Below are 27,255 nucleotides of genomic sequence, written 5' to 3'. Positions count from 1 at the left end.
GCTGGCAATACCAGCCCGTATGGCTGAATTTAAAGTGCTGCCGCAACTGCACTTTAACCTCGCTGCCCCTTTTGCGCCCCCCATCAGTGACCCTGCTGGGTCCCTACCACAGCAGCGGCGGCTGGAGCCCCAGGCCCTTTAAATCGCCGCTGGAACCCTGGGTGGCATGTGCCAGGCTGCACAGATGGGCTCGCTGGGGGACGCTGACCCCAGTCCCACCCCGGCTCACAGTGACATGCTGTGGTTGTTGAACTAGTGCTTCACTCGTGCACTCAGAGTTCAAACCCTACCCATGGTGGTTTTCATAGAATATGTGTTGTCCGTATCAGCCAGGACCGCTGGAACAATTTGTATAGTGGGGGTGCTGATAGCCATTGAACCAAATTGTAAACCCTGTATATAATGGAAACCACTTCAAGCCAGGGGGTGCAGCACCCCTAATTACAGCATCTATGATATCGGCTGTTTTCTGCCTGCATTTTGCTCCTTTTGAAAGTTTTATCCTAAGAGCAAAATGTCAAGCCAGGATATACTAAATTTTATTGTTTTTAATAGTTGAGACCAGAAAGGGTTTGAGTGGAATCTCTGGCACAACCACAGAGAGTGGAAAGTAGAACTGAGCAATAAGGAGCGGGACGACCCACTTTCCTTCCTCTTTCGAAGTTCACTTCCTACAAATATTCCAACAGTCAGTTTCCTGCTGGGAATATTTATATGAACAGCAAATCTTTAGCCAATTTCAGAGACTGTCTCCAAAACAATAATTTATACTTTATAAATGTGAATATTTGCACTGGAAACCTGATTCTAAAAGAGACACTTCCCAAGTTGGAAACAGAATCACACCATGTGGCCTACTTACAGTTCAAATTTTAAATATCAAAAATACTCTGCCGAATGCTCACAACCTGGCTATTTGTAGATTTAATTGATCAAATTTTAGGCTGTCTGTGGACAATTAGTGAACAGAGAAGGAGGCAAAATTCATTGGATGACTTATTTTCTGAAAATTATTATCCCAGCTCTAGCAGAAACCCTGATAACCTTAGTGGTTCAAACATTATCATCGAAAACCAAAGTGCTCGGGTTCTGCTGGGTCATGAATTGTGACTGCACTGGCAAATTCAGCGATGTCATTGTAGTGGTTTATGTCTGAATTTATGTTCTGGAAGCAGGGGTATCTGTAGTGAAATATCTGAGAGGAGTAAGACCATAAAAATGTGTTTTATTCTTTTGCTTTTAGATTTAGTCATGGTTTTAATCCACCCAGCAGGATACAAGTAGTGTAATAAGTTTTCCCTGTTTCAGTAGTGGATAAAAACTGCAAGCACCGCATACATACTCATCAGCGGTATAGAGCGTAGTTGTTGAATTGGCTATGGAGTGCTAAATTCTCCCTGGTTTATGTCTTCATCTGTTGGTTTAATCCACAGGATAGGACTCCTAGTATTTTGCTTAGGGGGAAGAGTGTCAGTGCAAAAAGCCATAATCTCCGGTTCTGGAGGTGACTGCAGGGAACCAGCCCTGCTTGAAGCATGGGCAGTGCTGTCCAAGACACAGGAGTGGTGATGGCAGCTAGGAGCTGTGCTTCCTCTGTTTACCCCCTCAGTGGCATCTGACAGCAGGGATTCTCTGGGCTTCCATATGGAAATGAAAGCAGCCTCTTTCAGTGTATCTAAGGGTGTGTTTGCACTGAAGCTGGAAGGTGTACATTCCAGCTTGGGGAGACATACCTGCACTAGCTCTGATTGACCTAGCATGCTAAAAATAGATTGTATCTGTGGTGGTGGCATGAGCAGCAGGAGGGGCTAGCTGCTCTGAATACATATCCGTGGTCTCAGACAGGTTCACAGTCAGGGCAGCTAGCTCCTCCCACCGCTGCAGCTGTGCGTCTCTTTTTAGTGTACTAGCTCAGTGAGAGCTACCATGGATGTGCCTCCTTGAGCTGGATTTTACACCATCCTGCTCCAGTGAATGTTGCCTGCTTTCCACTCCTGTGAATGTCCACACAGGACACAGAGCACTTTGTTGGTGCAAAGAAGTTCATTGAGAGTTAATCTGGCCCATTATAAAATACATGTAGAGAAATTCAGCTCAGAAAAGTTTAGCATAACTACAGTACTAATTAACATGTTTTTTTAGTATACAATTATGTTTTAGGCTGTAAAATACTCTGTGGTCAGCAGAGGGCACTGTATCCCACCAGCACTGACTTTCTGTGTGTTAAAAATCAGTAGTTTCCATATTTCTCTTGCTATTTTTAAAGAACGTTTTGTATGTGTATTTGATCTGCAGCACAGATTAAGATTCAAAGATCATAATGTTTTACATATGCCTTTCCTGAATTGAAACTTTCTGGCTGTAAAGAAAAAGCAGTTTGAACCTTATACCAAAGCTGTTAAAAAGTATGTTCCAGTGCAATAGTTGGTTCCAGGCTCTCATTTCCAGAAGTTAAGAGACTCTTGCTTAAGTATTTCTAGGGGTTTAGTTACTTGTGTATGTTTGGGCAGGATCATTCAGCTCTCATTTAAAATTCTAAAGCCTTCCCTCCTCCCCCCCCACCCCCCCACACACTTTAAAGGAGAAAAGGTTAAGAAAGCACAACCAGAGAGGTTCATTGTTTCAGCTGGAAGGAGAGGGGTAGAATTCATCCTGCCATTGCTGTACTTTAGAAGATGGATGAGAAGAGGAATGAACAAATATTTTCTAAAATCACATCACCTCCAGGTTTTCTCTTCCATTTCAGGTACAGTCAGGTTTATTATATCAGTTGAAACTTATCCCTGGATGAGCTGGGAATATGTGTGGCATGAAAGCTTTAACAGACACAGTGTTTAGCTGGAGAAGCTCCCAGGTTTCATTGCAATAGACTCATATTGCAGTAATTCAGCCAGAGGTTAGGGGTCTATTTCAGGAGGGGGTGAGGTTCTGTGGCCTGCAATGTGCAGGAGGTCAGACTAGATGACCACAATGGTCCCTTCTGACCAGGGGCAGCTCTAGAAAATAGGCTGCCCCAGGCAGCGCGGTGTGCTGCGCCGCCCTTCCTCGGTCCCGCGGCGGGTCCCCTCTTCCCGCGGCTCCGGTTGAGCTCCCGCGGCAGGTCCACCGGAGCCGCGGGAACAGCGCACCTCCCGCGGGCACGGCTGCGGACGGTTCGCGGGTCCGGCGGCTCCGCTTGAGCTGCCGCAGTCATGCCTGCGGGAGGTCCAGCCAAGCCGCGGGACGAGCGCCCCCTCCGCAGTCATGCCTGCGGCAGGTCCGGTCGTCCGCGGCTCCGGTGGACCTCCCGCAGGCATGACTGCGGCAGGTCCACCGGTCCAGCCTGCCGCCCCCTAGATTTGGCCGCCCTAGGCAACAGCTTGGTTTGCTGGTGCCTAGAGCCGCCCCTGCTTCTGACCTTCAAGTCTATGAGTCTGAGACACAGTACTTCCCTCCCCCTTGTGGTGTGGCCAGGCGTTTCAGGCCCATGTCACTGTGTTAGCTGGAAAGCGCTCTGACTTTCTCAACCTAATATAAACCAATATCCTAGAGAACAAAATGCTGTTTTCAATACAAATGCAAAGAGGGAAAGAAACATAATCAATTTCCATGTCAAAATACTTAGTGAAGTCTTAGATTTTTGTTGTATTCCCTGCACCTATGAAAGTTAGCTATACTGTTTTCACCATAACGTGTTGCCAAACATAGTTTACCAAGCTGTTCCTAGCTTTTCTGATTATGTGCTATTATTTTCTATGGTCTGTTGCATTGTTTTGCGGGCGAATCATACAGTGACTTTGTGGAAAACATAGAGTTTAGTGCTGGTTGGGTTTCTCTTCCCTGCAGGTGGAAGTCAGTTGCCCTAGGTGAGAGAGAGCAAACGATTTGCAGCTTTTTCTGGCAGCCTTTCAATGCATTTTTGCAGTCCTTGTGAATCTAAAAGGTCCTTTTGTTTAGTATTTGTGTGCTCCATCCTGTGAAATGTAGCATGCCCTTCCCTCTATTTGGAGTCAGTGGGAATTGAGGATGTTTTGCAACATGAGGAGTAAAGCCTTATATTTTTACCTGTGTGTGTCACTGTGATGAGACCCATGACATAGGATATTTAGGGCCCTAATTTAAGTTAATAGGTGCTTTGAAGTTTATTGTAATGAGAGCCAGATTAGGTCTCTCTTTGCCCATCAGATCTGAATCTGGCTGGCATTAAAAAAAAAACGGACAATGCTACTTGTAATACCTTTTATTGAAGACAGTATGAAAACAGAAGGGGAACCCTTTTACCAAGGAAAAAGCTATTGTATTCTTTTGATGCATTGGCATAGAAGTATTTTAAGAGACCAAATATAGTTAATAATACATAACACTGTAGATAGTTCATTGGTTAAATCAATGGGATATGTGGGTCAGTGAACTGGAACTGGTGTTAGAAGGAGTTGACCAGTAAATAAATAATTTATACTATATGGTGTATTTTTTTCCCAAATTGAAAAATAGATAGAAAAATGAGAGGGATACATTTATAGAGGGAAAGAGACAGATGATGTATTTAATTCATACAGCTTTAAATATGAAAATAAGTTGTCTTTGCTGAATTAGCATTCTTTAGTTATTTTATTTTAGTTTGTTTAGTTGGTAGCCACATTAGCTTCTCTGCTGTGTTTTTATTTTTTTTGCTTTATCGGAAGAATTGCAGATGATTGGTTAACATGGGAATGCTTCAGTTTCTGGAACTGAAAAGGCTTTTTGTAGTTTTGTTTTTTTTCCTCAGAGATCCAGGTCAGAGGCATACAAAGCTACTGCACCGGATTTATTTTTTTTTTACATTCATTGTTGTAACTCTAGTTTTGTCTCCCAAAAATATTGTATCGTCCATACTAGCAAGCTACTTAAGAACTATCTTTGAGTAATTTCGTTAAGATGAGGTTTTGTACCCATGACAAAGGGGTCTATACATTACAATCTTGTTTGAGTAAAGGAAACCTAGATCTCCTCCTATCTTTGGCCTTAATCACACTGCTCTCTAACTCTCCAAACATCACATGTTGTGTCTTTGTAGGGTGGGTGCTCTGGGCTTGTTTTTGGTAATTTGATGGTTGTGGAATTAGATTTTTAACAATATTTCATCTGCTATGAAATAGGGATTGTGGCGAGGGGAATCAAGCAGGCAGTTTACTATATACATAGGTGTATGCATTACATGATTAAGGTACAGTTGGTTAAATATTGTGTGTGTCAACCTTGATGGTTTCTCTTTTAACAATCATGTGTCAGATTTCTTTAGACAATAAAACAATTTTCCTTAACTGTGTGTAAATAAGTACCTGAGATCAAGTGAGGAAAGAGTTCCTGTCTCTTAGAAGAATTGTTTACCTACTAAAATCCTGTATCCCTGTGGGGAATGAACAAGGTTTCCTAGGGAGAAAGCATTTTAGATAGTGCGGAAGGAGGAAACAAGGAAAAAGTGTTAAAAAGCATTTGTAACAACAGAATTCCTTTCAGTCGATCAAAGGTCCATTTTAACTAAACCAGCAAATCTTTATTGAAAAGTAAATTAATTGTCAAGCTAGTGCTTGCTAGCATGCTGTGTATTCACAGAGCCTAATTGAAAAGAAATTCCAGGGAGAATTACCTAAATCAGTTATGCAAACTCCCACTGGAGATTTGGATACTCTCCAGGATCTCGTATCCCTCCAGCTTTTAACTAGCATGCTGATCTCTGGTAAATGCAAGCTTACACAGTCTGTCCTAGAGCATCCTTACAAAAAGGCTGTGTAAGGCAAGCTGGAAGTGATTGCATCTGTACTGAGCCTAGTGCATATGCTATTAGATTGTAAACAGTTAATGTAATATATGGAGATATACCTATCTCATAGAACTGGAAGGGACCCTGAAAGGTCATTGAGTCCAGACCCCTGCCTTCACTAGCAGGACCAAGGACTGATTTTTTGCCCCAGATCCCAGAGTGACCCCTGCAAGGATTGAACTCACAACCCTGGGTTTAGTAGGCCAAAGCTCAAACCACTGAGCTATCTCCCCCTGTTGTACTCCTACTTCCCTGCCCCAAAAAACACAATACAAATGTATCATGATGGAATACTAACAAAAGAAAATAAATGTTTAATATTGAGAAGCAATGAAATATTCAGGAGAGCCTTCTGGATGGTCAAAGAGAGGTGAAAGCTGATGTCAGAAGTTAATGCTATAGTTAGGGCTTTCTGTTTTGCAGGATAAATCTATATAATGATTATGGTTCTACAGAAGTTCTCAGGCATTATTAAAACCACATGTTTGAATGGCTCATTGGGATAAACTCTGGAGAGAGACTTTACTGTATGTGTAGTTTGAAAGTTTTCTTTCTTCCTCATTGACTCTCTTATTCTTGCTCTGTTTCCTTTCTTTTGGAGGAGGTTGCCTGAAAGCAGTTGACTAGAACCTATTGAGGGGGTTGGTGTGGGAAGGTTAGGGTGGTGTACTGAGGAAGCAGAAACAAACAACTAGTGAGGCAAAGTAAATTACTAGAGAGGAGCCAGAGGCCTGGGATAGGAAGGTTAGAGATGGGAGAGGAGTATGTGGGGCAGAGGCAGTCAGGGAATTGAAGGTGGGAGAGGGGTAGGTAGGGAAGAGATAGTCAGGCAGGTGTGGGACACAGAACAAGAAGGAGGTGGAAGAGAGAGAAGACCACTTGAAGGAGCAGAGCTGACCCCCTGGATCATACTGCAGCAACTTCTGCCTTGTTGCTGGGAGTAGGAGCTCCACCAGCAATTTTGCAAGCTGGAAGATCTGTGTATGGTTTTTATGGGTGGGAAGGAAGAAAATGTATTTTTAGCTTTTTACTGTAGTTTAGGAGCTGGGAACAGCGAGAAGTCAGTGCTGCATTTCCAGCCAGTATTCCACAGACCACCTGGCCAAGGTCCACGGAGCACATTTTTGGGAAGTGTTGAGGCTTATAGACAAAACAACTTGGAAGAAATATATAACCCAGCATGTCTCCCCAGACTTGAAGTTTCTGAGTGGATGTGAAAATGAACTCTTCCCAGAGTTGGTCGGGAAATTATTTGTGTTCCTTGAAAAATGTTAACAAAGACAAATAATTGTTTGGTTTTCCTTTTTTCAGCATTTTGGGTTTTTTTAAAGTAATATTTTTGACTAAAATAACTTTTTTTATAAAAAATAGACTTGAAAAACCATTTTTCATTGAAGAAACATTTTGATGGAAAACTTTTGACCAGCTCTACTTCTCCCACTATTTTTTGCTATTGTGTTTTTGTTTCCAGGCATCCCTGCACCTCCTGGCTCCAGTCAGAGCTGGAAAAAAGAGTACAGGGATGATTCTTCCAATAATATATCCCCAACAAAAACCAGAGCACGCTGGGTAATTTTGTATGAGAGCTGGCCCTCTTGGCATTTCCAACCAAATTTTGAAGAGTCAATAGACATGGCTAAGGAATTCCTCCTTGGAGTGCTTAGCCAAACATTATCCCTGAGCCCATGAAGTTTTACCCAGCATGTGCATATATGAAAGTCATATGCAGTAATGATAGCTGTGTGGCATCCTTATACCCTACTTTGTGCATCTTTGCCACATATGCAGTAATAGATGGTGACATGTTCATATTGTGTAATTAACAAGGAATCACAATACAAATGTATTTTTGTGAATATTTCCATTGTACTGTATCTGCTTTATTAACATATGTGCCAGTTTACTTACCAACAGATAATTATTTTTGTAATGTTGGGATTTTCTTGCCTGTTAGAAGGACCATAATAATTTTTCTTCGTTTCTCCGCCCTCCCCCCCAATATGTTATAATTGCTATGGATAATTATTTGAGTAGAAGCAGGCTGAAGCTATGTTATCCCCCGAACTTGATATGTTGGGCAATAACTATTGAGGCAGGGGAGAGAATGTCACAGAAGGATGAAGCTATTCCACCATGCATGGGATAGGTCAGTCCTGACTGGGGGCAAAGGGAGGCCTTTCCCAGGTTGATTTTATAAACATTTAATGGGGATAGGCTGTTCTATGGGTAGAGAGGAAGAGTCCCTGAAAATCTGGTTATAGACACTAATTTCCCGGTTGCTTCCATGATGCATCTCTACATCACTGGCAGTGTCATCTATAACTTCCAGTTAGCTGACAATGTTTAAAAAAGACAGAGGATGTGTGAGGAAGAGCACCCATAAAACTGAAAAACAATTCTAATATATATCATTACATAGAGTGATTAGAGCCTGAAGCCTGAAAACAAAATGCAAAATGGCAGCCGTAATGGACACTATTGTCCAAAATAATGTGACCTCACAGGCATGGTGTGCATGGATACTGGAAGTGGGATCCATGTGGACAATAAGTCTCGAACTTACTGTAAGGTATCACTGATCATTCTAGTCGTCCGCCACTGCCTTGCTGCCATGCCTAATTTTCAGTAATATATTTTTTTTATCAGAAAAATAGTCTAGGCAGGCATAACGGTTGCATCTATCTATTTCATTCAGTTGTGTTCATATGAATTTGCATATAAAATATCATAGTGTAAACTAACAAGGCTGTGCTGTCAAAAATATCACTGTCAGGACTCTAAAGCAGAAACAATCATTTTCCCCTTGCATTTTTGGAAATATTCAGGAATTTTGAAATTAATAGAAACTGTATCTGTCAAATACCATTACAGAGTCTCTCATTCCCATTTATCAAGCTGTCGACTAGTAAACTGTCAGAAAAATCAGGTGAATATGTTTGTTTATCAGCTTTGTCAAGTGGCATGGACACATTGCTTCTTTTCTGGACAAAAAGCTTTATAGGACTGTACAAAAATTAAAGGCAAAATAGTTCTTGCCTTCCTTGGCTGAGCTAAAATATATTGAAAGGAGAAAGAGAATCTGGGCCCCCTGGCTGCTACTATAATACAAATATTTAATAACTAGCATAAATATGGAACAACTGGAGAACACAGAGCTCATTAGCAGCATACTTTACACTTGTCTGTTTGTATTGAGCTTAATGTCTCCTTTTAGAAGTAAAGCCACTGCAGATGCTTCATGTCAGCTGAGGAGAATAAACCTCCATATATATTTTATTCATCACAACCTAAAACTGATTCATTCCTCGTCCGCATTTAAAATTAGGCTCATTTAATGGTCTCCATCATTTCTGCTTCAAAGAAAAACACAAACAGCAGCTCTGGTGTAAAATAACATTTTTTTCCAGATAGATTTTATTCCACCTTTGAGGTAGATTTCACACATGCATCGCTGTACAGAACTAATGTATGTGTGTATCATATCCTCATTCCTCCATGTATGTAGTTGCAGAATGTGATGTTTTTATAGTCTGTAGTCACTGCTTTACTTAAATGAGACCCTCCCAAGGTTCAGAGGCTTAGTTCCAAAGATTCATATTTAGAACACATAAGTGGCTGGAAGTCTCCTAAAAGTGACCTTTCTTGTTGTATTTTAACAATTCTTCTCCTATCTGGAACCCAAAAATACTGTTAAGTGAAGTTATTTGATTGGGCTAATTTGCGAAGATGATTTGTATGTGTGTTCTTATGTTACCCCAATGAGTTACTTCATCTCTAGTTAATAGTACAGTATAGTAACTAAAAGTAACAATAACCACCGACATTATGAGAAAAATGTAAATAGTTAAGGACAGTATACACAGTAAATGTGAAAAGTATTCTGTGAAAAAATAGTTTAAAAAAAAGAAAGGAGAGAAACCTAAGATGACTTCCTACTCTATTTCTGTTTTAATGCTCTTAGATGAAACTGCAGTGAAACTTTTGTTTTTTCTATTGCAATATTTACCTGAGGAAGATATGCTGCATAAATTAAATACATTAAAATATTAAAAATACAATCAAGTTCTCAAAGTCATTTAGCTGCTAGATTAAGCTTCATCTGTGTCCCGTTTGAAAAGAAGCAGGTATATAAATGTCTGACAGAAATTGCAAAGATAAGATTGAATACTCACCTGGGGAGACTTACAAGTGTTTCATATTCAAAGCATGTGTTCCTAATGCTAATCAGATATGAATAAGATTAAACTCTTACAGCTGGAACAGAGCTGCTTGCTTTTATGTTCCTTTTTTTTCCAGAATGGTAATAAAAACTCACGATCATATCTCATGATCAATATAGTATATCTGCAGGCACTTGTTGCACATTATGTTTTCCTAAGCTCTGACCAGTCTCAGATAAGGGAGACTGTTGTGGAGATATGTTGTTTATGGAGATACTGAACATTCAAGGCTTGCATCCAGGTCCTTTTGAAGATTAATATATACTGAATACCAAAGCACAAAATGGAAAGAAAGAGGTTCATGTAAGACAATGATTATAACACTTCAGTATGTTTGGGTTTTCCAGAGTACTTTTCTGGGTAACAGAACTGGCTTCCAAAGGCTTTGGGGTATATCTTTTGCTGATGTGAATTGTCATAGTTCCATTGAAGCTAGGGGAGTTGTGACATTTTATGCTAGCTGAGCATATACCGGTAACTCTCTTTTTGCAAACAGGTGAGTGACTTTCAATGGCACAGATTCTCTTAGCTAACATTCTGATTATTGAAAAAGAACCGGAGAAGGAACCCAGCAGTTGCATACATTTTTTCCCTTAAATATTTTAATAACATTATTGGAGAAACAAGATGGGTGAGGTAGTATCTTTTATTGGACTAACTTCTGTTAGTGAGAGAGACACGCTTTCAAAAGCTTGTCTCTCACACCAACTAGCATGTAATATTATTATTGTAAGTTGTTGGTTTTTGGAGTATTATTGTAAATAATGTAGTCACTTTTAAAAGGAGAACATGGTCAATGTCTGCACCAATATTTTATTCCTGTTTTGAAGCAAATTTTAATGTTTGGATTGTTTGCAGTTGTTTTATCAGTTAACTGTAGTGTACTGAGATTGAAAGGAAAGCTGCAAGACCCCAGGAATGAGCTGGACAGGAAATGTCCCTGTGTTCTGAAGAATTCATCCCCTTGAGCATTAATCCCTCCTAAATCTGTTTTATCTTTTCTAATTCCCTGTTTTCTTCATAAAAATGTCTCTCTTATCTCTAATTAGAATCATTGGCTTGCAGTCTTCAATGGCAATTTGTTTCACATGTTTGTTTCTTAGTGGAATCTGCCTAGGAGCTGATGATATACTCCTGTTTTCCCTGGCTTTTGAACCCCTTTCTGGTGCACTAGAGTTTGTCTGCACTTTGCCAAACCCTTTCATAATTCTTCAAGGCAGGTATTTTCAAAGTAATGTTGGGGGGGTTTGGCATCCAAATCCCCGGCATCTTTGAAAATCCCAGCCACAATTCCTCCATTTGATGACTTCAAGCTCTTCTCTCTCTCCCTGAAACTAGAATGGCCAAGTTTAGCCTTTCCTCACTACAAATATGTTTTAATCCCTGATTGTGCTATATTGTACTGTCTCTATGGAAAGATCTTTTCTATTAAAGACGGCCAAATTTTAATGCTTTGTCATTTGAGGTCTAGACAGTGTTCTGAAAAGGAACAAACCATGTTTTGATTTCTATTGTTTCCACACATGGAAGCATCCTAATATCCTGATTTGTTTTCTGTACTACAGACATGTTGCACTGACTGCTTCAAGAACTTCCAAACAATACCCCCTAATCCTTTCCCCTGATTCTATACACATTGTATGGCTGCTGCATTAAAAATAAGCTCTCTATTTCATTCGTTTTCCCCCGAGACTTGTCACTTACTTTAAAATTATAAGTTTCCTTTTATTTTGTTTTTTTGCCCCATCAACCTAGAATAACTATATTTTGGTCTAGCTCTTTGGATTATTTCTTGTCCTTTTAGTTGAGCAATATTTTTCCTTTCTAGACCACCTTTTATTTGGGTATCTCAAAGCTCTTTAACGATCCATTAAAGAATTTCTTATTTTATTAGAGTTTAAACTTTCTCAGCTTATCAAGGCTGTTTTTGTTCATCATTTATTGTGGACAGAGTTTCTCCAAAACACTCTTGGTGAATTTGCTGCTAACCCCTTCATATTTCTGATCATTCAGCAAGCTGTTTGCCCTCTGCCTAGGACATTAATTTAGCCAACTGTGTATGGAATCATATGAAGAGTATATAAATGGAAACTCTCATTGTCTTCTGTCACTGTTGGCTGTAATGTATAGTCAAAGAGTGTGCCTTTCTCTTATAATTCCATGCTGATGGCTTCTATCAAATTATGCTTTTCAAGCATGCACTTGCTAAATCCAACTATGATTATATATATGCTTATGAAAACATACATGCTACATAAAATAGTTTTACTGTATAGGCCAGTCATCAATGCAGTTCCAATAAATCAGCCAGTTACAAAAATACAAATGCATTAATGTATTACAATATTTGGCTATTCAAAACCAGTTATGATGTCACCTTGTGAAAATTTTAGGCTCAGTCCAGGACACTAGCACTCCTGAGAAAAATAAAAAAATAGAAGTTTCCCATCAATTTTTAATGTACGTTGAACTAATATAAAGGTTACTACTAAAATGTGCACTGAAAATTAATGGATTCTTCATATATATGATCCACTAATGACTGTAATTAGAACAATAGAGTACACAAGGGATGAAATTTATGTTGATTAAGTAATTAATTGACTACCATGTTGCAAATTCTACCCATTCATTAGACCTCTGGCTTAAGGTATAGATTCAAGATTCTTATATCTTTATAACATTTTATTACAAATATTAATGTTATATTGGAAGTTACAGAGTGGAAAACAAAGATGGTTATATAGTGTTTATAATGTTTCAAAGACTGAACTTAACTTAAAATACTAGAACTTTATCAAGTAACCATAAATTGAATCCATAAAACTATATTTTTCACAATAAAACTTATTGCACTGCAGTAACTTATTTTTAATTATTTTAACATATTCTGAATAGATAGATTTTTTATTAGTATATAACTATGGATCTTGAATGAGGCCCCTCATTTGCCAAGCAAGCTGGAATGCCATTTTCAAGCTATATAAAATCAACCAAATAACTATATTAGAATCTAGTTAGAATGTATATAGGTACTTACTTAATTTCTTAACATACCAATATAATTCAATGTTACCTTCCAGGTAGTGATTTTGAAAGTCTAATTCACACACACAAATAAATCACACACCAAACCCCTAATATGCTGATAATGATGTAAAGCTTCTTTTTTGGCGTAAATACAAACAGATTTATGTACTTACTTGAAAGCATGTAACTTGAAATAATTGAGATGTCAATAGAATCATGTTCTGGGTCTCTGCAGGTTTGCCCGTCTGTCCAGGTACCATACTTGAATCTGTCTTTCATGTTTTGGACTGGAAGCTCAGAAATCATGGTGCGAGGGATCAGAAAGTAAAGTTTTGACATGTGGAAATAGTTTTTATCCCTGAGGATCTTGGTCACTCTTTCCCATAGCACCTCCCTCCGGGTCCCTGAGAAATCAACATTGGGCCCAATCTGAAGTAGTTTGACACAGACCAGTAAAAGACTATATATATAATTCTAGTGTCCTGAAATTAGCAGAATTAGGTCAGACTTGCTTACTATTTTTGCCAGACATCAGAAATTTATAAATATTCTGGTGTCCAGACATTGACTTAATTTTCAGATGTGACTTTTGCATTCCTGACCACATACACCAACATTTAAATTGGTTAATATCCATTAACAAACATACACATGGTCACAATGCTGGCTCTAGCTCTGGATTCAACACAGGGATGTCCAGTATGATTACCAACATAATTTTAGCCTTGACTTTGACAGAAGTTACTCTTGCCTATTTCAAATAACATCTTATTTCCTAATCTATATCTTCACTGGACAAGAAATCACTACAAATTATTTTACATTTTAGCTCAGTAATATACAGATGTTTTAAGCTTTTCGGATGGAATTTTCAAAGGAGCCTCTGGGAATTAGGATCCCAAATTTACTTGAAAGGCAGTGGGAGTATGGCAACTAATCCTCTTGGCATCCTTTGAAAATCCTATCCTTAATACTTTATATTCACTCCCACCTATTAACGATTAACATCATTATGAGTCACAATTTTGGGGACCTCCAGTTGTTCTCGTATTGTGTAGCCAATTTCAAGAGTAATGAAGTCTGGGCTTCATCATAATTTCAGAACATGTATTAGTCTCATGAATAGAGGTTTTGATTAATAATACCAAAAGCAAATTGCATTCCTGTTTTAACAAACTTATCCCAAAGAGATTTAAATCTTAGTCTCTGGGGCTGTGTTCTATGAAGCACTTCAGGGAAAATTTAGAACCCTTCAGTCCTGATAAATGACTTTCATTTTAATAATTATTTTCAGTGTTTATATCAGTTACCAAAAATGATAAAAGTAATTAACAAAATTATGGAAGTATCTTGCCTCCCAACACCTTCTTACCTCAAAGCAGCATAAAGGGAAGACAGTGTATACCACCCTCTCCACAAATATGATAAGTTCAAACTTCTCATCAAATACTACATCCAATTATTTTGGACAAATTACTGGAGTATTCTCTTCCGCAGCATCCCTCTTTAAGGCCACTACTAATTTTTTTATGTTCCCTTGACAACACAATTTCAACAAGTCATTGTGTAAAAAAGTGGGTTCCCAAATGCTTCATTAAATTTAATGTTTAACCAAGTTTTTGCTGTCTATCACAGATAGATTTGTACTGTGTTGAAGAGAAATTAAGCAGATCTTATTCCTGAATCTGTCTGTTAGGAACCTATATCAATCAGTTCAGGAAGGCAATCTCATTAGGTGCTGTTATGACTGAAGCACCAACGTATGCATCATGCATTAGAGTTAATGATGCTTACAATTTTGTATTTGCATTCAAACTCTCTTCAAAAGCGCTGTGTGTGTGTGTGTGTGTCTGAAGCACCAACGTATGCATCATGCATGAGAGTTAATGATGCTTACAATTTTGTATTTGCATTCAAACTCTCTTCAAAAGCACTGTGTGTGTGTGCGTGTCTGTGTTTTTTTAAATGAAATAGTCTGTCAGGAAGGCGGAACGTCACCTGTGTTGTTAATCTAATTTGTAAAACCAAAGTGCAAATGAATCATCTCAGCAAGAGACAGGAGTATTCTTTGCTCTTTAAGATAACCTGTAATCTGTTTGTTCTAATTTTTTCTGACACCTGGAGTAAGTTTTACATTAGTTCTCCGTGAACAATGGGGAAAGACCTGACTTGTTATTGGGTATCAACTGACCAGGACAAGAGGTAAACAACTTTCCGGTTAAGTAAAACCACATGCAAAGTCCTATCTAAGTGTAAGCAATATGAGAGATGAGGTATAAATCATAACTCCTCTGGGAGATGAAGTTTTCACTAATTATGTTAGGTATCATTTTTTATTTCTAAGGAGGGAATCTCCTTGTCAGGATAAATATTAGGTTATAGCACTAATGATAGCCCACTGAGAGCTGCAGGATAAATTGGAGATTGCTGGCATTACTAAAAATTAGTACTCTGTTAACCTTCACATCTGGGAAGTAGGTTGTAAGTTAACAGCTGTCTTGTAGCAATTTCTTATGACTGAAGTTATGTATTAACCAGCAGAAAAAAAGAAAACTTTCAGGTGACACACATGAAAATGTTACATGATTTTTGCAACCTTCTATTTTCCTTTATAGAAGGGAAAAGAGGTATTTTTAAAGAGCATTTAAAATTTAGATGACTTTGGATTTTTCTTTAAAAAAATTCATAGTTTGCATTTTTTTTTAATATATATATTCTGGAGTTCAGGGTCTGGTTGGAGTTCTGGTTGGAGCCAAGCAAAATGAGGGCAGATGTTATATTAGCTTTTTCACAAAAAAATTCTAATACACCTCAGTCTAGACCCATACATACATGGTATTCCAATCCAGAGAGTCCTCTGAGCCACTGCCAATTGTCCCTAATGGCTGCAAAGTTAATCCATGTACATATATCTTCATATGCAAGAAGTGTGTGTATTAGACAGTTATATATAATATATGTATGTTTGTTTTGTGATCGGAACAAATGTTTGCAAATAACAAAGATGAGATCACCAAACTTATTTTCATTTGTGGCATATTAGAGAGACAAGGTGGGTGAGGTAATACCTTTTATTGGACCAGCTTCTGTTGGTGAGAGAGACAAGCTGTCAAGCTTTCTGGGTAAGCCTGAAAGCTTGTCTGTCTCACCAACAGATGATGGTCCAATAAAAGATATTACCTCACCCACCCTGTCTCTTGTAAATTAAGTGTCTTTATTAATACCATGATTTTTAATGTCTAGCAAAGATATGAATTTAAGCTCGTCTTTTGAAGGTGTTGTGAAGGTTTCCTTTGAGGACGAGGACTGAGAGGTTAGATGTGGCTGGATTGTTTTGTGAAAAGTGTTTACCCACAGCTGATTTGGTGTTTTTTGTCTTTTATCATTTTTCTGTGTTAGTTCATTTGAGAGCGTGGTGACTTTTTGGTTTCACCCACCTCATTCTTATTGGGGCATTTTGTTGGATATGTCAAGTTTTGAATGCTAATCTCCAGACGCCACAATGAGCAGAGTATTAACTCACTGTACTTCTTAGGCCATAGAAACTGATTTACTACTTAGGCACTGTCATAGAAAATTAGTTTGGATATTAAGTGTCTCAACAAGACAAGAAGAGCGAGCAGTAGCTCCAGTATAAAAGAAATATGTGTAGTTAGGGAAACTATTTCAAGTACAACAGCATAGCAGTTGTGGCAATATTCCAGGTCTGTTTGTGCTGCTATGTCTGGGCATCCAGTTAAAGACAAATATATGAATAACTTATAGCATGTTTTAAATATTTGCAAGAACAAACAGTGAGATTACGTGACTGCAGCCTCACAGATAAAAGCATGGGGCTTCCTTCACACTGGTACATGAGCCTGTGGGATAGCAGGGCACTGCTCCATGCTACTCTGGGAAGAGGGATTGAGAAAGCTTTGATTTATGCTGTGTGGTAATGTGTGAAAAACCCAGCGCTGCATTGCAATCTCCAGTGATTGGCTGTTTCCATTGTGAAACTGGGTTGACTTATCCCCATTCTCTGGATTCTCCTTTCAGCAAGACATTCTGCATGCATATATCTAAGCCTAGGTGTGAAGGGCTGTTCACCCCACACAGGACTAGAAGCCGTTAAGGTGCCCAAGTAGGCCAAGTAACTGGCCCAGGTTGCACCTGGAAGAGTAGCCAAGAAGCACAGAGTTAATTAAAGGAGGCTCAGCTGGGCAGGAATAGGCCAGGCTTGTAAAGCCCAGGACCTGAGAACAGACAGGGCTGCTGGCCAAAGGGCAGTCACTCCTTCGGAAGAGGGAGGAGAGAGTTGGTTTGGAGCTGGTACTCGCAGAGAAGGGCAGAGATCAGGAAGAATAGGAAGCAGTCCAGGGAAGGAGCAGTGAAGGCTGAGAGGGTAGAGCCCAGAATTGCTGAGCTGATGGTCCCTGGACTGGAACCTGGAGTATGTTCCTCTACTGGCCACTGGGGAAATGACGCCATCAGGAAAGCACAGGAAAAGATTGTCTGGGACTGTTTTCATAGAAAAGAGATCGGCAACCTTTGGCCCGTGGCCCGCCAGGGTAAGCCCCCTGGTGGGCCGGGCCAGTTTGTTTACCTGCTGTGACCACAGATTCAGCCAATCGCGGCTCCCACTGGCCGCAGTTCGCTGCTCCAGGCCAATGAGGGCTGCGGGAAGCAGCGGCCAGCACAACCCTCGGATGTTTAAAGATCTCTGTCTACTCAGAATTCACAGAAGCCTAAAATCTTCATACTTGCTTATGAGCTACTTACCATGTATGGGGCACTGAGATTCTACCTTCCATCAGGTCACTGTCCTGTTGAAGTCTGGAAACTGTCTTGTCTTATTTTTCACATACAGGCAGGACACATTATATTCTCCCCAACTAGCATCCCTCTTAATGAAAGATAGCCTGCTGTACCCTATGCACCCGCCAAATACAGAAAAAAACCACCATTCTGAATTCTCCATATATTTTGGAAAGCAACCATCACAAATAAATCTGTCTGCACCTTGTCAACATAGAACAAATAGAGGCCTCACAACAATTGCCTGCATAACTGTATGGATTGTATAACCCTAAATAAAATAACATTGAAAAAGAGTGTTTCAAAATAAATTTTAGTGACTTATGACAAACAAAGGCCAATTAAATATCTTTCTAATGCAGAAAGAGTCTTCCAGCAGCTAATGCAACATTATCGCAAACATGATTAAAGGCCTAGATTCTTGGTTCATGAACTCAGACAAGAGTGCAATTGGATAAATGTTGAAAGATAAATCTTTTATATTTCCGTGAGAATGCATCAGAAGGGGTTTGGTGGGAGTATCTACATTTTGGATTCATATCTTCAAGGTAATCTTTTCAGTCATGGGACCCAGACTGCTCTTTGGCACTGGAGTGATATTACTGTTCCTTTCTGTGAATGGGGATAATCTAATGAAAAATACTAAGCTTCTATCTCCTCCCTTGCAAGCAGCAAGATGTTCCATACCTGCATAATGGCAAAAAGATTGTCTCTTCTTGAAAGTTTGGACACATGTACTTGTGATTTCAGTCATTTTAAAGAATTGAAAGAAAATACTTCAAAACCAACGAAAGCGCTGCAGAGCTACAGCTTCTTTCCTTTAGTATGATGTAGGTACAGTTGTCATATAGTCTAACACGCTCAGACATAAATTTCAGGTGACAGCTAGAAATAATCCCTGGTGGGGATATGCGAGGGTGGGCAGCATTGTGAGGACAGAAGGATAATTTATGACATTTAGATTTGAATTTTCTTAATTTGGGTATTTAATGTTTTATTATAAATCAGTTCCCCTCACTAAACAAAAATTTGTCCAGGAATTTTACTCTTAATTCTGGATTAGGCACCCATAGAAAACGCAGATGTGCTGTTATCAAAAAATATAGGAATTAACTTTTGGACTGAATAGAACCTTTTTTTAAAATAAAATTTAGAGACAAGAAAGAACTTTCCTTGAAACTCGGTATTAGTGGCATGTGTACTCTCTCCCAGAGGTGGAAGTAAAAGAAATTCCGTTCTCCAATATTGGTGAAGGTTGTTTTTGAGCAGCAAGCATTATTCTTTTCATGTCTCCTGATGGTGACTCTGATAAGTGTGGATGGTATTACGTGAAATACGTTTTCTAAATCATGACATGATAAAGCCTTGATACAAGCAGTAGGAGACATGATGTCAGGGATTAATTTTCTGCTTTTTCAAATATGTCTCAAGCCATATCTGGCTTGGCACTCCAGTGGCAGCAGAATTGCAGTGAACCATGTCAGAGATGAAAGTGAAAGCAGATGAACTGCACCAAATCTGTACAACAGGAAAAAAAAGTGAATGGCTCCTGTGTGTGCACAACACATGGAAGACTCAGAAATGCTTCATACCCAAAGGGGGCAACACTCCAACTCACAGCTAAGATACATCATTGCTCAGCATGATGGAACCCTTCAGGGAGCTTTGGCAGCCACACTAATAGGTACATCTGGTAATTTAGTTTTATGCCAGTCTCTTTGCCAGATTTTTCAGTGTTTCATGCATGTTTGTGCTGGAGGAAGGAGTTTTTTTTTTTTTTTATTGTCATCACGTCATGTGCACCCTTTGTAATAAATAGCTGACTCAAGTGCACTGTCTAATTTTTGCTTCAAAAGTAGATTCAAAGTGTTACGTTAAGCTTCAGAATTATGGTACTTATAATAAAGTATACAGCTGTGTTTTTAAAAAGTATAGCCATATTACAACCTTATTACCTGAAATTCAAGGTTAACTGGTGCTCAAGTTACGTATTTTCTTAATTTAGGTCCTAAATGTCTCTAATTTCTCCACTGAAATGATCAAGGTTCAGTAAATTTTCATGCATACTGGGTGGGGAATGCAGAAAACTGCTGACATATGTTTCACATTGTCAGACCCTTTATAATGTCATCCTTAGTGAACATGCTCAATATACTTTCCAGATTTTGAATTTTTGTTAGATTGCTCAGTCCACAGATATGTTGTTTGTCTGTATAATATTCACATTCCCTTGCTGGATACACAAATGTTAAGCTATGTAAAGTATTCAGTTCAGTACAGGAAAGGAATTTTAAAAAAAGAGATGCTTTATAATCCCAGATTAAAGTTTATTATGCCATTTCCTTTTGTTTAGTTTTATGACCAGGAGGGCTTCCTCTTGCCTCAAAGCTTGAAAGAAATTAGCCATTCAGGGAGCCAGGAATTCCCATGTTCTTATCCTAATCCCATGGGGGATGAGGGGCGGAGGAGGAGGGGTCATGATTTCTACTCCCAACTGCCAGAAAGTGAACACTGGCCCTTCTCTCATCAGTAGGATCATAATTGCCCTTCACCACCATTTATCATTTATATTATTTCCCCTCTCTCATTGGCCAGCAGCAAGGCCTTGTTCAATAAATAAAAATAATTAATTATGGCATGTGCAACTCAAGCCAAGCTCATCACTTTTCCAGAGTCAATTTTTTCTCCATAGTGACCTGTGTTTATCTAGTCTCTATGAAAACTGGACCAGTGGAAAGTGTATCTATATAGTTTAAAGACTTGACCACCGATTTTGCATTAAGGGGATTTGAAACAATTCACTGTACATCAGATACAGTTCAACTGAAAGTTATAATATAGGAAGGGATTTACCGTAACTGGAATAGAACACAATCAACTTTAAAATAACTAGTGCATGCATTTTGCCAAGAAAATGAAAGATTTAGTTTTCATTATAGGGACACTTAACATTATTTCCACACTGCCATGTTTGAGTTTTTTAAACTCAAATGGGACAACAGGCTTTTAATATTTACACGAAAAAAAGTTTAAATATTGGATAATATTACATAGCTGTGTACATTATTTTCAGAGATCCCCAGTTGTCCCTCTGTTTTGAAGGTTGTAACATCGCTGCCTGGTTTTGTCTCTGGAATGGACAGGCCTGGATGTTGGCAGGAGAAGCAGAATACCCAACAGAGTTCTTCTTTTCCTTCACTTTCATTGCTTTATATATATACACCTCTACCCCGATATAACGCGACTCGGTATAACACGAATTCAGATATAACGCAGTAAAGCAGTGCTTGGGGGGGCCCAGTGGATCAAAGCAAGTTCAATATAATGCGGTAAGATGTTTTGGCAAACACAGGAATGAACAAAGCTAAGTACAGTTGGATGGGAGATAGTCTAGGTCTCTAGGAAAACCTATGGGGGCACAGGTAATGGAGCTGGTGGTTCATTACTTGGTACTTTGGGGAATGAATTCTTTGGCATTCTGAGTCTGTAACTGGACCAGTGCTCCAAAACAGAGCAAGGGAAAGCTGTGTTTCTGGATGCAATCTTTCAAATGAAATGTTAAGCTTGTATTACAGTTCCTTACCGGATTGGTTATGTTAGGACAAAATTACTTCAGCATTGGGGGTTGACATAAAAAGCACAGCTTTATTTAATTAGTTGGAGAGTGAGAAATTGTGTTCAGTAACCTGAATGAAGAATTCACTTTTTATTCATTGACTCTAGAGTCTATTTTCTCCGCCTTGTGGAGGCTACAAAATCAAGGTTCTGACCAGTTCAGGTCACAAAAGATCTTTGGGCACTTCTTGTGAGAGTGGAGGTCTGGGTCTTGGTGTCCCAGTCAGATCCTAACTTCTCCAGTACCTTATTTCTCTCACTGCAATGTTAGTGACTACACTTTAAGGTGAATTAATTTATTTCTCTGTTCATGTTGTCTGTGTGCATATATAGGTTTGTAAAGTGCTTGGGGATTCTTTGGGATAAAAGATATTTTGTAAATGTATTGAGGAACTGACTGAGGATGCTTTTATAATGATGCTTTCATAGAACTTTCCCAGCAAAGCAAAACAAAACACAACAATTGAGCCATATAATTGTGAAAGCTTGCAAGGCCTGTGGTTCTTAGTAAGAATCAATATAAATTGCACTGAGTTTTGAAATCCAAACTGCCTTTTGGCTCATGTCTTAATGATGCAAAATTGAATGCTGCAAATAAGATAAATTCATTCCTGTGTTTGCCAAATGAATAGAGTACTTGCAAATAATACATACCTTTACTGTCCAGAAAGTCATCAACATGTAGTGTGAGACTGGGGGGAAATTATTTTTGGTTTATCCCGATGTCTAAAAGATATACCGGGTAAGTTGTATATGGAATAACAGGTACCGTGTGTTCTATTAACTTGTGTGAGGATTATTTGTCCTGGTTTATACCTGCAAAAATAATTTGTAGGTTATTGTACAGTATTTTTAAAGGCTTTTTATATTTCATGGAAATCTTAAGCAAGCTCTGCCTATTTGGTAGCAAATAGTCCGACAAATATACCCTAGTGCTTAGATATGAAGGTGGTAGGCCCCCTAAAAATAGATGGATACTATGAGTAAGAAGGCTTTTTTTTAGATGTAAGCTGGTGCATGTAGTTTTCTTCATGTTTACCTCTAATTACGGGAGAAAATATTTCAGAAGACAATAATAAATATTAAAAATTTGGCAAAACTCAGTTGTTTTAAGGCACATCTGCTACCTAACTTCTGTTGAGAAAAGCTGTGGATTTTCATAAAACCCACTTTAATAAAAATATCATTTTCTTTCTGGTTGTAAATAAGGATTTTATAAGGATTCAGAATAGGAGATAACATTTGCGTAAATGATGATGAACAGATTGAAGACAGTGCATTACAAACACATGAAAGACAAGGTCTTTCCTTCCTTTAGAAGTGGTGTCTTAATTAGACAGATATGTTAACCCTGTAGAATTCTAATCAAAATACCCACTAGGGTAAATATTGTTTCTGTGTGGGGGAGTGTTATGGGTAGGTCGCTCATTTTGGGGTGGTTGGTTTTTCATTATCACTGTGGTAAGAGTAGCTTTTAAAAACAATGTTTGGCCCGATATTGTGCAACTTCATAATGGATATAGAGTGCTGTGGTATGGCAGATATAGTTAGTTAAAAAGACATCAATGTGATTTTTAAATGGATTATAGATATGTGAATTCCAAGAATTGCAATACTCTCTAGGATAGGGAGGAAAACCAGGAAACTGAACAGGTGGCGATAATCTTCTAGTTAGTACATACTCGCAGAGTCAGGAAAGCAAAATTAATGGTTCATTTTGCATCTAGACTCGTCTTTTGAATACAGCTGCCATTTTCACTTTTATGATGTGTTTTTCTATTATGAAAAGGAACAGAAAGTCAGAGGTTACTCTAATTGTTACATCCACTTTTTTTTTCATATAGAATCAATAGAGGGCTTTTCTTTATAGATAACAGTCATTCCAGTTGCAAATAATTCAAAGCCCTGAGCTAAATTACTTTCCAGAGAATGAGCATAATCGTATAACCTGTAAAAAATAAAAACTTCCCCATTGATCTGTTAATGTATTTTGGCAGCATTTGTATAGCTTTCAAAACCACACAGACCACCAGTGACACTGTCATACTCATAAATTGATCTTGTTAAAACCTGCTTGTCAAAATTAAATAGAAAACACCTGGCTATTCTGGCTTGTATTATCCTTTTAAAGATCATGAGTGCCACTATGTGGCAGGAGTAAGTAGAAAGTCAGAGCTTAGACCTTCATATAGTGTACTCCTGGTGAGATTAAACCTATAGAAGTCTCTGGCAAAAATGTCTTTGCATTCCTGGTCTCCTGCATCTGAAGGAATTCTGACTTTTTAATGAAAGTTTGTCCGTATTACAGGCACAGGAAAAGAATTGGAAATAATTTAAATGCTTTATCTTGAAGTGAAGTAGTCTCTCCTTCTTCTACCTTTCAAGACACCTGGCAGCACACGCCTGCCCTAATGAGCTAAACTTTCACAAGGTGTCTCCTCTATATTGTGGAGAGGGGAGTTAATAGATAACTGGGAGCCTTGTATAAAGTCATATGAAAGGTTGGCATTTAACCCTGAACCTCCTAAAAATCCTTGTGGGCTTAGGATCTTACCTCATGGAGACAGCACACTCATTTTTGAGAGGGTTTTAGGTCTTGACTGTTGATGTTACCATCCCATCTAATGGTGCCACCATAACCTGCCAGCTCAGGTCCTCAGGTTACATTAGATGTCTCTGGAAGATGAAGTTATGGTGACAGACTCCCAACCCCTCCAGACCACTCCACAATCCATCCTGGAGCCAAGTGTCCCCCTATCTCTATGTGTTCAGGGAGTGCTGGGGGATTGCTCCCTTTAATGCTATCTTGGCGGGAGGGGGTGGGAGGATCTCTCCCCATGACAAAAACAAATGCAGGAGAGGAGGAATGTTCCTTATGCACATGTGCTGGGTCCATGATTGGAACCTCCCTGCCACACACACAAATTACCAGATAATGTTTATTAGGGTTCCCTGGCTAAGAAATATAAGATATTTGTACTGCCAGCTCAGTAAAGCTGATGGCTTCAGCAGGGCAAGTTTGTGCTTCTAGTGCCTTGGGAGAAAGGGACAGACTTTTCCTGTCCCCCATTGGCCCTTTAGGATTTTTTGATGGAGGGGGGCAATCTCCCTTACATTCTGCTGATCCTAAGAAAGGACACTGTGGGAATAGCCATCCTGCCTTCCTTGAAGAACTTTTGAGAAGGCCCATCGGCAGGCATGGAGCAAGATACCAGGACACCAAGAGGGATTTGTAACATGTGGTATGGAAGGTAGCAGTGGAGTTGCAGAGTTTGGCGGAAGCAAGGTTGTATAGTTTTAGGGTGGAGGGTAGATGGTTTCTCTTGGTCAGCAGTGACTCTGCAGAGGATTGGAAGTGGACTAGTGCCCATGAGCAAATTCTGCGGTGCCTCTAGTAGCCTGTATAACCCAGTCTTGAAGGGGGTTTGCTGAGTCCTAACCACCCTTTGAGGATAGTTGTCTGCCATCAATTATCCCGCAGCCTAATTTCTTTTGTGATGCTGACGATCCCTGGTGAGGATAGTGGTATCCTAGGCTATTCCTGGTTATTCACCTGCCCAAATGCTACAAATTGCTGTTGGCTAGTTCCAATTATGGAAGCCTCACTCAGATCTAATCTGGTAACAGGTTGCCTGTTCACAAGTAAGCATGTGAAATAAATTTTCCATGATTCTAGTGAGCCACCTCTCACCCATCATAAGCCACTGCGGAAGCATTAATGTGTGGTTTTCAAATAACAACTGACTGAGCCTTAACAATACTCAGAAATCTGTTTTCAGATGGTTAGGAGGAAAGAGAGTCATTTGGTTGTTAAAAGCCAGGATGGTGACAAAAGCTTTCTTTTTTCTGCCTGGAATTATGGGAAAAGACACAAAGACTTCACTGGTTGGTCACTTGAGATTGGGACATGCTATAGCAGATCAAACCGGAGGTTCTTCTAGTCCAGTATCTTGCCTTTGACAGTGGCCTTAATGCTTAATATTTCAAAAGAAAGCAGTTCCTCTTTAATTCAGTGTTGTACATGAGGTAGGGTATTTCTTTCTGACCCACTGTTGGCAATAAACTCATGCTCTGTAGCCTAAGATTTGGTTACCTTAGCTGACAGAGGCACAAATGTTTGTCATAAATATTGTACCCCTTTTAAAAATCAAGCTGACACATGCGATTTGGTATTTAGCTTGTAATGTGTTGCTCAGTTGCTTTGTTGTTTCTTTTACAGAAATTGATGGCTATTTTTATTTTATACACCTTTGCAGTTATTAGGGAAGTGTAGATATATTTCATTGACAGTTTATGGGAAAATGTTGTGTGTATGAATAAAGGAGATAGGGAAAAACATGTTTATTTGGATGCAATGCTAATTGCACAAAAGGATTAAATATATAATGTTTGGCCAGGCTCACTAGAATGGGGGTCAGAGTAAAGGTTATGATCATGTTCCTGGCTAGCAGGTAATAACAAAAATGCAGAGTCGGCACTTTATTTCCCTGCTAGGAGAAAGAAGTCGGGGGGAAAGTGTTGTATGTTGTCGTTCTTCATTGGAAGAGAAGGCCACCAAAATATTAGACCTGGAGGAAAAAAGGTAAGAGGTGAGAAGGAGAGGGAGGGATATAGGCAACATTAATCCCCGAGAGGCTCAGGGATTGAGGGAAGAATGCTGAAAATAGTACTACATTAAATGAAATGATACCAGATGTGGCTGGTATGCCAACGATCAGCTAAAAATGTAAACATATATAAAGCTCCATCCAGGAATAAAGCTGTTACAGCTGTAGTACTCAGAGTGGAAAGAAAAGTTCGTTTTTTCTTCTTAGCTTAAGATGTATCAAAACCTGGCCTCGTTTTGTATTTATTTTTTTCCATGTCCGTTTTATCCTTTTAGAGCAGTGATCCATCATCCCTAAAGTTTGTTAGGATTGTTCCAACATTTCATGTTAAAAATAAAGATAAAATACTGCCAATGGCTTTCACAATACCTAATTGTATTTATTATCAAGAGCACTTTGGCATTCTTCAGCATATTTGTCAACCAAATCAGTTTCAAATTGTTTGGGAACACTTGAAAAGTCATCCCACTCAATTAAAAAAATCCTCTACCTCCTCTACGCACAGCAGGACTTCTTGATCTGCAGTGTTGCTAAAGTACAGTATCTAATGACCAACCCAGAGGCCAGCATTCTTCTGGTGTATCTTGTTATAGAGATTTTTATACTAAGTCATGGCTTCCCGAGAGTACATGGGTAGCTCTTTAAATCAGTTTGTGAACAGAGATTTCTGTGCGATTGCCTCTCCTGCCAGTGGTCTGTCAAATCTCTTTACTACACAGTGAAAGGTGTAGGGGCAAGTTTTATTTCCTCATTGGCTGTGGGGGCTCAGATAGCCACCTCCACATTTCTTTTTACTTTCCTTTTTTATTTTATTTTTTTGTAATACACGGCTCCATATAATCAATTATGCAACACAACTTGTTAAAGATGTGCCACTGTTGATCAATCACTATGTAATCAGTATTTAATGAAAGTTTTCTATTAGTTATATGCTCTGTTTTGGGTTTAACTATTGAAACATTGTGGCCTGTATTTATTATTACTAAGATATTTTTTAGGTAGCTATTTCCTTACCAACCCTACTTAAGGGCTCCTTGTAAATTTCAGTGTACATGCTGCACCAACATAGTGAATTAGTGCAGTGCTAATCTGTCTGGAGTGTGAATAAGTAATATGTCACATTGCCCTGGTAAGGGCTGTAAATTTTGCATGTAACTGAGATTGCTGCCTTTTTGTATATCTTAGCAGAACTGACACTGCACTG

General features: G+C 39.0%; 1 protein-coding gene across 3 annotated transcripts in view; it reads left to right on the top strand.

Annotated features, from left to right (window-relative positions):
• SLIT3 (slit guidance ligand 3) overlaps positions 1-27,255 on the top strand; it is a 781,907-nt gene that overhangs the window by 334,198 nt on the left and 420,454 nt on the right. The window lies entirely within an intron of this gene.

The sequence above is a fragment of the Mauremys reevesii genome, linkage group 8 (genome assembly GCF_016161935.1).
Source record: "Mauremys reevesii isolate NIE-2019 linkage group 8, ASM1616193v1, whole genome shotgun sequence".
In the NCBI taxonomy this organism is placed as follows: domain Eukaryota; kingdom Metazoa; phylum Chordata; order Testudines; family Geoemydidae; genus Mauremys; species Mauremys reevesii.
The sequence above is the reverse complement of the archived record's forward strand: the minus strand, read 5'-3'. Positions and strand labels throughout refer to the sequence as shown.